We start from the raw sequence: 14,017 nt of genomic DNA on the forward strand, positions 1-14,017 counted from the left end.
GATAGAAAGCCCAGAAATAAATCCAAGTACCTATGGTCAATTAATCTATGAGAAAGGAGGCAAGACTATACAGAAAAGACAGTCTCTTCAAAAATGGTGCTGGGAAGACTGGGCAGCTAACATGTAAAAGAATGAAATAGAATATTTTTTAACATCATGCACAAAAATAAACTCAAAATGGATTAAAGACCTAAATGTAAGACCAGATACTGTAAAACTCTTAGAGGAAAACAGGCAGAATGCTCTATGACATAAAACACAGCAATTTCTTTTTCTATCTGTCTCCTAGAGTAATGGAAATAAAAACAAAAATAAACAAATGGGACCTAACTAAACTCAAAAGCTTTCGCACAGCAAAGGAAACCATAAAGTGAAAAGACAACCCACAGAATGGGAAAAAATATTTGCAAATGATGCAACCAACAAGGGATTAATCTCCAAAATATACAAACAGCTCATGCAGCTCAATATAAAAAAACAAAAAACAAAACAAAACGAACAAAAACAAAAAACCCAACCCAATCCAAAAATGGGCAGAAGACCTAAATAGACATTTCTCCAAAGAAGACATACAGATGGCCAACAGGCACATGAAAAGATGCTCAACATTGCTAATTGTTAGAGAAATGCAAATCAAAACTATAATGAGATATCATCTCACCCCAGTCAGAATGGCCATCATCAAAAAGTTTATGAACAACAGGTGCTGGAGAGGGTGTGGAGAAAAAAGGGGACCCTCCTACACTGTTGGTGGGAATGTAAATTGGTACAGCCACTATGGAGAACAGTATGGAGGTTCCTTAAAAAACTAAAAATAGAGCTATTGTATGATTCAGCAATCCCACTCCTGGGCATATATCCAGAGAAAACCATGGTTTGAAAGGACACATGCACCCCAGTGTTTACTGCAGCACTGTTTACAATAGCCAAGACATGGAAGCAACCTAAATGTCCATCAACAGATGAATGGATAAAGAAGATGTGGTACATACATACAATGGCATATTACTCAGCCATAAAAAAGAATGAAATAATGCCATTTGCAGCAACATGGACATGGAGACTATCATACTAAGTGAAGTAAGTCAGACAGAGAAAGACAAATATATGATACTGCTTATATGCGGAATCTAAAAAAAAAGATACAAACGAATTTATTTACAAAACAGAAACAGACTTACAGACTTAGAGAACAAACTTATGGTTACCAAAGGGGAAATGTGGGGGTGGGGAGATAAGTTGGGAGTTTGGGATTGACGTGTACACTATATTTAAAACAGGTAACCAGCAAGGGCCTACTGTACAGTACAGGGATCTCTACTCAATATTCTGTAATAACCTAAATGGGAAAAGAATCTGAAAAAAAATAGATACATGTATATGTACAACTGAATCACTTTGCTGTACACCTGAAACTAACACAACATTGTAAATCAACTATACTCCAATATAAAACAAAAATTTTTAAAAAAAAGGCTGCATTGAACACTCTTATCTGATGATCCCACTCAAGACATGCTCAAAGTCATAGGATTTTCAGTCATTCAACCATACAATGAGAAGAGCAGAAACTATTCTTTCGGAAAGTGGCCCATGGAGGTAAGATCACAATAAAAGACCTCATCAAAGCAGAGATGAAGGAAAGAATAATAGTTTTCAAAGTTATTTTTTTAAATGACAAGACACCTGGTAGCATGGCACTGACCCTGCAGGCAGTAGAGTGGAGAATGTTCCTCTGGAAAAACTGAGCAGCCCGAGGGGAAAAAATTACTGATAATACTCGAGGAGACTCCAATGACTCACCCAGTCACTCCTCAGAAAAGCCCATGCACGCAGAACTTCTAATCAGCTTTTTATTGCCTCATAAATAAATCAATGAACAAGGATTATCAAGACATTTAAGGAAAGCCTGCAACATAAAAGAACAAAACAGAAAAAAGAAAAAACAACCCAAACGTCCAAAAAAAAAGAAAAGAATAAATTACGGTACATCTATATAATAGTTCCTTTGCAATTATTCTCAATTTGAAGCATGATATTAATAGTAAGCGTAGAAAAATGTAAAAGCATGATCCCATTTTCTTTAAAATAAATATTAATAAATGGATCAGTGTTACAGAATGAAGAATTCTACAAGAGACCCACACAGTAGTCACCTAATTTAATAGAAAGGCATCACTGCAACTCAGAAAGTAAAAATTAATCTTTCCAATAAATAGTGCTGGCTATTCTAATGGGAGAAAATTAAAAAAATGAACCTTGATCTCCATCCTTATAAACAAAGAATAATTCACACTGTACCCTGGACACAGTCACACTTTTAGAACAAAGTTTATAATATATTCATGACTTTGGAAATATTTATCTTATGACCCAGCAATTCTACTCTTAGATATATACTGAAGTAAAATGAGCGCGTAAGTCCACCAAAGACACATGTAAGAATAGTCAGTGACTTCCCTGGTGGTCCAGCGGTTAAGACTCCGTGCTTTCAGTGCAGAGGGCACGGGTTCAATATCTAGTCAGGGAACTAAGACCCCACATTCCCACAAGCAGCGCAGCATGGCCAAAAAAAAAAAAAAAAGGAATGGTCAAAGCAGCTTGATTTATTATAGCCCCAAACCGGAAACCATCCAAATGTTCATCAACAGCAGAACAGAAAGATTACGGTACAGTTATACAATAGACACTGCCCAGTGATGAGGAAAGAACAATTACTACATGCAGCAACGTGGATGAGTCCCACAGACAATGATGAACAAAAGCCAGACTCAACAGACTTCACACTGTAAGACTGCATTTATATGAGGTTCAAGAACAGCCAAAACGAATCTACGGATATTGACTGGAAGAGGCACAAGAGGAGATTTCTGGGATGATGGAGATGTTCCACATCTTGAGCTGAGTCATGATTACATGGAACAGTTTTGGAGTTGTACATTAAGATTTTCATGCTTTGGCAGACAAGCCTGGGAAGGGCTGAGGGGACCGTCCTGAGAAGCCTTGATTAAAATGGGAAAAAAAAAAAAGATTTTCATGCTTTAAGTGTACAGTAACAGTAGACAGACAAAATTTGGCTAGAAGGAAAATAACATTTATAGTGGTTTTCCCTGGGTGCTGGAATTATTGGCAATTGTTATTTATTCTGTATGTTTGAAAATTTCAATAAGGAACCTATATAGTCAGAAAAAAATTAAGTTTTCTTAGTGCTTTTTGGTATTTTCATGTTACCCACCTCTTTTTTTTTTTTTAATGTCTAGAATGCTTCTTTAGACCCCTTCTAGTGTCCCAACTTCCCTTCCTATTATTAATTTTCCCTTGTGGATAAACTATTTTATATCTGCTCTTCACTGCTTTTTACAGTGATTTTTGTAATTGTGGTTCTTTTTTGTGGGGGGGGAGGCACTCCATGCGGCATGTGGGATCTTAGTTCCCCGACCAGGGATCGAACCCGTGGCCCCTGCAGTGGACGTGCAGAGTCTTAACCACTGGACTGCCAGGGAAGTCCCATGATTCTTTTTTTCACAAGACACTTCAGCTTCTTAAGTTCTTTAAATGTTTTTTCTCTGCTTCAAACTGAAAAGTCACTTGGCTAAGTACCAAACATGGGGTTAAAAAAAAAATTCTCTTGGTTACATGCAGACTTCCCCTACCTTGGGACTATTCTTATCTTCAAAGCCAGAAGTCATGCTTATCCCTCCATCTTTACATATCCTTCTTGGGAATTTATAAAATTGTAAAGTTTTTTTTAAAAAAAGGGCTGATTTTACTCTGAAGACCTCCTCTGTGTCTTTTCTGAACTCCCTAATTAGGGATCTTCGTAAATAGATTATTTTATATTCTAGGTCCCTCAGTTTTTCTTGATTCTCATACCCATAATTTTGGGTATTGTTTGTTGGGCTAAAAAAAGCTTTAGAATTACTGGTTTGGTGCTCCTCTATCATCTCAGGTTTACAGTTTTTGTTAAATTTTGGCATTGATGTGTTCGTTTATTCCATTCACACAGTCATTTGTTCCTTCTATAAAAAGTAGAGACAGGGCTTCCCTGGTGGCGCAGTGGTTGAGAGTCCGCCTGCCAATGCAGGGCCCCGGTCCGGGAAGATCCCACATGCCGCGGAGCGGCTGGGCCCGTGAGCCATGGCCGCTGAGCAGCTGGGCCCGTGAGCCATGGCCGCTGAGCCTGCGTGTCCAGAGCCTGTGCTCCGCAACGGGAGAGGCCACAACAGTGAGAGGGCCCGCGTACCGCAAAAAATAAATAAATAAAAATTAAAAAGTAGAGACAGTAGGTCAGGGAAGTCAGAGAAGGCTTCTAACGGGAAGCAATGATCACACTGAGAGTTAGGCAGAAAGGGAAATGCGGATTACTCAACCTTCACACTCTGGTCAGAGATAACGCTCACAAACAGCCTTACTAAGAGTAGACTTTCAGGATCACTGCAGCTTCTTTTTCTATAGTTATCCTTTATCTCTTTTAATAAGAGTCATGTAATTTTATTCGTTTGCTTGTCAGATACTATTGGCAAACCTAATCATTTGTTTATTCAACATTATTAAGTACTTATTACATGACAAGCCCAGTACTGAGGATATGAGAGAAAGAACTCTAGCTGCCTTCCTCTTCCCCTTCAGTATCACTGATAATAGAAATAAAATAATTGGGACTTCCCTGGTGGCATAGTGGATAAGAATCCACCTGCCAATGCAGGAGACACGGGTTCAATCCTTGGTCTGGGAAGATCCCACATGCCACGGAGCAACTAAGCCCATGCGCCACAACTACTGTGCCTGTGCTCTAGAGCCCGTGAGCCACAACTACTGAGCCCACACGCCTAGAGCCCGTGCTCCGCAACAAGAGAAGCCACTGCAACGAGAAGCCTGCCCACCGCAACAAAGAGTAGCCCCTACTCGCCACAACTAGAGAAAGCCCGCACGAAGCAACGAAGACCCAACACAGCCAAAAATAAATAAAATAAATTTATAAAAAAAATAATAAGTAATCTAGAGATGATTTAAAGTATTCAGAGGATGTGCGTAGGCTAAATGCAAACCCTATGCCATTTTATTTATGGGACTTGAGCATCCACATTATTTTGGTATGAAGGGGTCCTGGAACTACTGAGAGATGACTACACACAGTAAAAAATGAAAGATATCTTTGGGTAATGTCTGCCCCATGGCTTTTAGGAGAAAATAACCTATTTCTTCACTCGTTGAGCAGGAAAGCCACACTTCTAGATGCTTCCAACAACCATCCAGCTACCACTGAGAACATGTTTTGCCCCAGCACCAGGGCAGGATCCACAGCTGTGAACAGTCCCATGGGTTTCAGGCCAACCTCACCAAGGGCCCCTTCTCCAGCCTTTATTAGTCACGGATGGTCCTCTGCAGAAGCCAGAGGACTACCTGAATGTAGGACAGCCTTCTGCCTTCAGCTTCTGGAAGGACACCCCAAAGGTGGACCTCACTCAGCCCCTTGTCTGACAGCTCCCATAATGCCTGCAAGCCCACCCCCCCCACTGCCCACTCCCCCCTTGGGAACTCCAACCACCAGCTGCGTCCCACCCCTCAGCTCGGGAACTCCGGTCAGCACCCCACTGATGCTGCTATCTTAAAGCCATGGGGAAGTGAAGGCTGCTCCTGCTCAGAAAAAAAAGCTGGGGACCTCTGAATTACATCTAGTCATGGGATGTACAGGAGAGCATTGTAACTCTGGAGCTTCAAACAGCCAGCCCTCAAAGTGACAATGGAGGGAAAATGAGCCCAGCAAGAGGGAGGGTAGGAAGCAAAAGCAGCAGTGAACAGAAGGGAAAGAAAAAGGGAAGAAAGCTGTTAACAGAGAAAGTGAGTTGGGGAGATTAAAGAATAGGTTAGAGCAGGGAGAGAGAGTAAAGGGAGGAACTCTGCTCCCTGCCAACTTGACAGGACACACTAGAAAGGGACAGTCTATCCCTCCCAACAAGCCTGACAAGGCCACTTCCCAGGCCAGGTCCCTCACCAGCACGGCCCCTGAAAGACAGGCTCTGCCTGCCCCCTCCCAGAGCATTAGACTAGGCTTTGTGGGAAAACTGAAATCTTGACGGCTTAGAAAAAGGCCCCTACAGCTTCATGTGCTGGCAATTTAACTAAGCACTCCTGGTTCCTGCCGGCTACCAGCCCAGCCCTGGCTTTGCTCCACCATTAAAGCACGCTCTCCTGACCGACCCTCTGCGGGAGCCGCAGCTCAGTCAGCACCGCAGGGCGGCTTTAAAGGACAAGAGTGAATTTCACTGAACACCAGCAAGTACCAGTCACACCTGCCATGTGAGCACCCTAAGGACCAGACATCCCAGGGCAGCTCACTCCCCCCGCTTTCATTTTCATAGAATTTTTTTAAAGGAATACGCATTATGGACAAAAAGGTTAGAAAAAACACATGCTAGATGATAACTTCAGAGTTCTGTCATTAGTAACATCCACCAAGAGCAACTGTATGTATGGAAGACAAGGGGCCCAAAGTAGTATGGAGTATTGATGAATTAAAAACAAAAACAAGAAAACAAACTGCATCCACCCTGAACAAAAACCTGAGTTTTCCAAGAGCGCACCTGCACAGAAAGAACAACAGAACACAGCATCAATAAAGTCACATCCCTGGTGGAGGGCCTAGAATTTAAAGTAGTATACAGGCTCACCACCACTTGGGCCTCCTTTTGGCAAACCTCATGTCAAAACACCAGTGTTTTCAACTGACTGCATGTATTTCTTTTTAGTTCCTACGTTTTTCACTCTGCTGTCTTCCTGGTGTCATATAGCCATGCAGAGTTTCAGAAGATGGGATTCAAGGGGCCCTCTCTGAAGGCCTGCCTACCCCCAAACCATTCCTACCACCTGTTTACTGCCACCTGAAAAAATTAACAGAGTGAGTCATGTCTTTGGATGAAGGCAGTATTTTTCCAACTGGAGTATGTGGAACAATTTGGGGAATGTGGACAGACAACTTAATTTTAATAGTTATGCTTTTTAATATTTGCTTTCTATTTGTGGCAGGTGATAGTGGTTTCCAATTTAAGCCAATCAGAGTTTCCCTTTCAAATAACTTTTAGAGTTTTTTAAAAAATGGCATAATTTAAAGAAAAATGTTAAATAATAGTACTGATGGCAAAGAGATAAGACAAAAATCATGCAGGTGGAACACAAACTAAGCGTGAGAAACAGATGAAGCATCCACCTCCAAGCCCTTAGAACGCAACTACCCCTCGCTGGAGCTCTGCCACCATCACACATCGAATATCACCAAGATTTAGTTCAGCAAAGTCAGCAGAACCAGAGGACGCAGAAATTGGATCAGAGATTGATGAATCACACCAGCCTTTAGAGAGGGTGCTGCGGAAGAAAGGCTGGGGGTGGGGGAAGGGGGGACACGGGGTCTGGGGTCTCTGGGAAGCTAGCGGGCAGCAGGAAAGCAGTAAGTATAGGTTTAACGACAAGGACTCACGAGATAGGCACGTTCCTATAGAAGTCCCCCTCTTCACACATACTGTCCCCAAATGATCCTGCCCGAGGTCCCAATACTGAAAGCTGATGGGTGAAGTACTGAGAGCAGAAGTCTAGCACCACTTCCCAGGTCTTCCTATTCCCAAATACCTTTGCAATTCAATTGTTCCCCACCCCTGCCTTTCTTTGAACACTGGCCAGGAGGCCAGGTAGATTTCAGTCGTGATTTATTTTCTGGGCCAATTCTCTTGAGACTAATGACTCTTTAACACAAATCAGAGAACTGATGAAAGGCATCTGTGAATAAGGCATTACTCTCCAATGAGTAAATTCAGGTAGATCAAACCCTCCCCTCACCATGATTACCAAGACTCCCTTAAATCATTCACACACATCACCACAATAAACTGAATCTCACGATAAAGAGAGTCACACAAATTTTTTGGTTTCTCAGTGCAGATGAAAGTTATGTTTTCACTATACCGTAGTCTATTGAGGGTACAATAGCATTATGTCTAAAAAAATAATGGGGCTTCCCTGGTGGCGCAGTGGTTGAGAGTCCGCCTGCCGATGCAGGGGACGTGGGTTCGTGCCCCGGTCCGAGAAGATCCCACGTGCTGCGGAGCGGCTGGGCCCGTGAGCCATGGCAGCTGAGCCTGCGCGTCCGGAGCCTGTGCTCCGCAACGGGAGAGGCCACAGCAGTGAGAGGCCCGCGTACCGCAAAAAAAAAAAAAAAAAAAAAAAAAAATAATGTACACACCGTAATTTAAAAATACTTCACCACTGTGGGACTTCCCTGGTGGTCCAGTGGTTAAGACTCCGTGCTCCCAACGCAGGGGGCACGGGTTGGATCCCTGGTCAGGGAACTAGATCCCACACGCATGCTGTAGCTAAGAACCGGCGCAACCAAATAAATAAATAAAATAAATATTAAAAAGAAAATACTTTATCACTGAAAAATACTAACAAACTTCTGAGCCTTCAGCAAGTTGTAATCTTTTTTGCTGATGGAGGTTTGAAGTATTGCGAGAATTACCAAAATGTGACACAGAGAAACAAAGTGAACAAGTGCTGTTGGAAAAATGACGCCGACAGACACAGGGTTGCCACAAAACTTCTATCTGTAAAAATCGCAGTATCTGCAAGGCCCAACAGATCAAAGTACAATGAAACGAGGTATGCCTTTAATCAAAAGGTTCAGAAAAATATAAACCATCCTTTGTTTTTGACAAAGCCATACCAGACTTGCTACCCACAGACACTGGATTCAAACCATTTATCTCCCTTGCTTTTTTTTTAATTTTTTTTTTTTTTTTTTTGGCTGCGTTGGGTCTTAATTGCTGCGTGCAGGCTTTCTCTAGTTACAGAGACTGGGGAGCTACTCTTCGTTGTGGTACACAGGCTTCTCATTGTGGTGGCTTCTCTTGTTACAGAGCACAGGACTAGGCGCGCGGGCTCAGTAGTTGTGGTGCATGGCCTTAGATGTTCCGCACCATGTGGGATCTTCCCGGCCCAGGGATCAAACCCATGTCCCCTGCATTGGCAGGCAGATTCTTAACCACTGCGCCACCAGGGAACTCCCTCCCTTGCTTTAGAACTGAGGGCCCATCCAGTTTCCTAGCTCTGGTTTTGAGGCCTAAATCAGTACTAATATTCCACATACGTCTCCTAAAAACTACAAAAGAAGTCATTCTAAGCTCACTGCCTTTTGAAGAGCCCTTTGTATATAGTGCCCAAAATGGTGTGAACCTTTTTGGCCAGAGCCTGGAGGGTCAACTCATGCCCAATCCCCTTGCTTTTAAACTGCTGTGTTTTAATTGCTGACTCCCATTGTACAGCCAAGCCAATTAGTAGGGCTGGTCAAGCGTGAGGAGCTTGGAGGCCTAGAACACAGCACTCAATTCAGCCTGAGAAAAACAGGAAGCCTCTCCTGTCAGAACTTCCCTGTGAGAACTATGCCTAGACAACAAATGTCACAAGTCCGAGAGACGGATGTTGTAGTTCTGTAGTTCCCTGGGCACGTCAGCAAGCACTTGAATCTCTATCTGATGGAGGACTGGCAGAGTGACTCAGGAGAATGAAATTTTAAAAGATGATTATTTCACTCCTCATTCAATTTAGTGAGCATTATTGCCCACTTCAGTCTCTGAAATGCTTAGTAAATAACTCCTTTAGGGTTGAAAGGATGTAGGGTCCAAAACCCAAGAAGCTGCAAGGTTTACTCCAGGCACTCTAAACCAGCTGGATAAAGTGTGAAACAGTCTGAACTTATTTACATATGAAATGCAAACATGCACTTACCCTCAAGTCTCCAGATCTGATTATTGGCTTATTGGTAACCAAGCCCAAATACACCCGGAAACAAAAACAAAAAAGCCTTAGGGTGCTGAATGAGGCTTTTACCAAAAAAATTTAAATGTTCACCTCTTTTTTTATTTCACTGCATCTCAAAAAAATATCAATCATCCAAAAATTAAAATATTCTGCTTTAGAGGAGCTCAAATATCATAAAAGCCTCCCATTAATATTCCTTCAGAACCTCTGTGAAGGACTTTCCTGGTGGTGCAGTGGTTAAGAATCCGCCTGTCAATGCAGGGGACACGGGTTCGAGCCCTGGGCGGGGAAAATCCCACATGCCGTGGAGAAACTAAGCCCACGCGCCACAACTACTGAGCCTGTGCTCCAGAGCCTGTGAGTCACAACTACTGAGCCCGCGCGCCTAGAGCCCGTGCTCCGCAACAAGAGAAGCTACCACAATGAGAAGCCCACGCACCACAACGAAGAGTAACGCCCCCCCCACCCCGCTCTCCACAACTAGAGCAAGCCCACGCGCAGCAACAAAGACCCAACAGAGCCATAAATAAATAAATAAATAAATTTATGGGGGGGGACCCTCTGTGAAGCCTTTCCTTTCGGCAGAGTGCAGTGGCAAGATGGCCGTGCAGATTTCCAAGAAGAGGAAGTTTGTCACTGACGGCATATTGAAAGCTGAACTGAACGAGTTTCTCACTAGGGAGCTGGCTGAAGATGGGTACTCTGGAGTTGAGGTCCGAGTTACACCAACCAGGACAGAAATCATTATCTTGGCCACCAGGACACAGAATGTTCTTGGTGAGGAAGGGCTGACGGATCCAGGAATTGACTACTGTGCTTCAAAAGAGATTTGGCTTCCATGAGGGCAGTGTAGAGCTTTCTGCTGAAAAGTTGGCCATAAGCAGTCTGTGCTCCACTGCCCAGGCAGAGTCTCTGCATTACAAACCCTTAGGAGGCCTTGCTGTGCAGAGGACCTGCTATGGTGTGCTGCGGTCCATTACCCCGTTTCAAGGTTGAGGACTGCTTCCAGCCAAGAAAGGAGGGCCTGCCCCTGGGTGACAAAGGTGCAGGCCTAGAACGCTCCGTGGGGGTCTCTGGCTCATACCCTAGCCCTGGTTCCCACCTGGGCCCAGTTCCCCTTAAGGGAGGGTATTTCTGTTCTTCAACAGAACAGCCAGGCCTGGTGTTTATCATTGCTTGTGTTGAGGGAAACACTATCTTTCTTTCCTAACATTGAAGTCTTAAATTCTCTACCAGTGGGAACATTTGTGGGGGCAGCCAGGGTGAATGAAAGCAGAAAATTTCCCAAAACTCTCGGCCTACTTAACCGCCCTGACAGCACATAGTTACAGTGTCTGGGGGAGGGGGAGCGGACTGTTTCCAAAGGAAGCATGATTAGTTGGCCGTTCCAAATAATTCCAAAGACCATTTAGAAAATGGTTAACAGTTTTTTAAAAATGTGGCCCAGAAATCTAACTTCCAGCGATTCTTAATATTATGGGGCTTCTGGAGAGCCCTGTAAAAAGCTCTTTCGTAACAAGCCCAGCCAATGAATAGGTACACGGGGGGGGGGGTACTCTTCAGGTAAGTAGAAATATGTGGTAAACACACATTGCTCAATGCTCAAATGACCTGTCTTAAGACATGTTTTACAGAGAATGATGTGGCTGATCTGACTGGGAAGCTCGCTCTCCCCAGCTGCCAGCACTCTGGATTTGTCCTCCCTTGAGTGCTGTGCTGGTTTCTCCGTTTAATGCATAAACCAGCTGCAGCCACCTTGCCAAGTTCTCAGCAATTCCCCTCAACTGCCTTTTACTGTACAGGATTCCTGGAGTCCAATTCTGTTTTCTGGAGTCAAACAAATACAAAACAAATTGGTGAGAAGTTTCAGCTATTTCACTTCCTCCCAGAAAACAGAAGTTTGTGAAAGGTTCAATCTAAAAAGGACAACTGTGTGCTTTTTGTTGTTGTTCACGGGATCAGTAAATTTCAGAGCTGGAAAAAAACCCATATATCACCAAATCATTCCTCTTCAAAAATCAAAATATCTTCTTCCTATTTCTCAAGAATTTAAGACAAAATGGCCAATTAATACTTAAGCAGCCTTACCTAAGAAGCCCACAAACTGAGGGTAGCAGGTAGGAAAGGGGAACTCTGTTCTACAATTAACAAAGAGCAGGGGACTCCTTTCAGCTTCCCCAATGCCCCCATTCATGTTTGGGGCACTGATTATCCTTCAATAACTTCTCTGCCATTAAATCTACCAGTCGCTCAGGGTTGGGTTTCACCCTGGGGATAAGAGGTGTTTGTAGAACACTCTGAAATTTCTAAAGGGTAAGTGCTGTGGACAATACAACCTCAGTGCATATCAAGGGTAGCAAAGCCCTCAGAGAGTCATTAACTCACCCGGCCAAATGAGAAGAGAAAATGAGCCGCAGCTGCGTGCTTCCTTTCCCGCATAGGAAGGAATTTTTTAAAAATCTGCTAACAATGGCCGGGGTAATTGGCACCTGGCTGCCTGCTCCCACATCCTTGTCTGATACAAAGATTTCAGAAGCAGGGTTCACAGAATCCCAACGGACCAGAGTTCTAGGCGTTGTCACCTCTTTTCCAGGCTGTCACAACTGCCTCCTCGGTGTCTCCCCATCCCAGTGTTCCCCTACCCCAACCCAGCCGACGCTTCAATGGCTCCCCACAGTACACAAACCCTCAGCTGAGCGCTCAAAGAGTTTTTCCCAACCGGCCCTAACCTAAATCTCCAAACTTCCCCTCCGCCCCCAAAACCGCCCTAGCACTCGGTCCAGTAAGTCGCCGAATCGTCTTTCCCTTACCTCCAGCGCGAGGCTCAAGGTCTCCTTCTCCAGAGGTCCCCTTTCCCTCCCTCTACTCGTCCAATGCCCACAGCTGCCGGAGATTAGCCGCCCCCCTCAGGGCTCCGCTCAGATTTCACTTCCTCCAACAGGTCTATTCGGATCCCTAGACACCGTTCTCAATAGTGAAGATTCCTTTTCCCCCGCAACACCTTTCCTGAACACCCCCGGCCCCTGCTCCCACCCGAGGGGCTCCCGAGCGCTCTCCCGCCCCCAGCAGGCCCGGCTCAGAGCACGGAGTGGATCCCCGGCAGCGCCCTAGAAATCGCAGCCCAAGGCGAAGAGATGCAGAAGCCTCCCGCAGACGTCTCCCGAGACCGGGTGTGGCGAGCCCAGCTCTCAGTCAGCCGACTTCTCGCAACGCGGAGCCCCTTAGTCCACTGCCCAGAGGCCGGGCGGGCGGCGCTGGATCTTCCCAGCCTCCGCCAGCGGCGCTGCGACGGGACCCGGAGGAGCAGCCGCGATGAGCCGGGGTGGGCATCGGGCCGGCTGCAACCGCTCCCCAGCTCCCGGCCTCTCTCCCAGCCCGTGCGCGCTCCTCGGCCGGAGCCGGCCCATCCCGCCCCGGGGCCCTTCGCTCTTCCGGCGCCCTCTGGGGAGCTCGGGGGTGCGCAAAACCCCGGAAGGGCCCTGCCCGCGCCTCACCCCCTCCCTGGTCCCATCTTGGCCGGGTCCGGCTCCGCCGCACCTTACCTCTCTTCTCTTCGAACCTGCTAGGCACTGGTTCGGCCCGGAGCCGCTGGGATCAGACAAGACCGCACAAGTCGCGCCGCACCTGCCAAGGAGCGAGTGAGGAGCCTGGGCGCGCCTGACGTCACAACCGGCCCGAGCGCCGCGAGCTCAGAGTCACCTGATCACCTTGGCAACCCGCACGGGGCGGGGCGAGGCGGTGGGCGGTGTCATAGCAAGAGCCCAGTTCCTTGCAGCTGGTCCTGGAAGCGCCTCCTGGAGCGCTCCCGGGCTGTTGACGACGCGGAGCCTCGAGGTCCGTCTCTGGCCTGGCTGCTCAGGCCTCCGAGTTCGGATGGATACCTGAGACTCCAACAGGCACTCCCCTCAAGTTCGATCAGTGCTCCGAGACTCCAGACGTTATCCCCTCGCCGCCAGTGCAAGTGCCTGGCTGGCAGGGCCTGTGTCCCCACCATACCCGGTTCAGTGCGTGGCACGCAGGTTCGCTTGTGGGCTGCTCCTCTCCGTGTCTTCTGGGTCTAGACCCAACTAGGTTCGAGGGTTTGCTCCGCGAACTGTACCTGAGAGGGCTGGGGCTGAGGCTGATAACTGGATTGCTCTTTGGCAACCGTCCCCATAAGGCTCTCAACAAGTAGTGCAGCCTTTGCTGGAGAAAGTAGTAAGACTTCATT

The 14,017-nt window shown here is 46.0% G+C and overlaps 1 protein-coding gene across 2 annotated transcripts in view; it reads right to left on the reverse strand.

Annotated features, from left to right (window-relative positions):
- Nucleotides 1–13,481, reverse strand: part of CYSTM1 (cysteine rich transmembrane module containing 1) — a 66,309-nt gene extending 52,828 nt beyond the window's left edge. For both annotated transcript variants that reach the window (XM_082836890.1, XM_082836891.1), the window contains exon 1: nucleotides 13,350–13,481. The gene's annotated coding sequence lies outside the window, so the exon portion shown is untranslated. The remainder of the gene's footprint in view (nucleotides 1–13,349) is intronic.
- Between the last annotated feature and the right edge of the window lie 536 nt (nucleotides 13,482–14,017).

This window comes from Leucopleurus acutus, assembly GCF_964270905.1.
Source record: "Leucopleurus acutus genome assembly, chromosome: 3".
In the NCBI taxonomy this organism is placed as follows: Eukaryota; Metazoa; Chordata; class Mammalia; order Artiodactyla; family Delphinidae; genus Leucopleurus; species Leucopleurus acutus.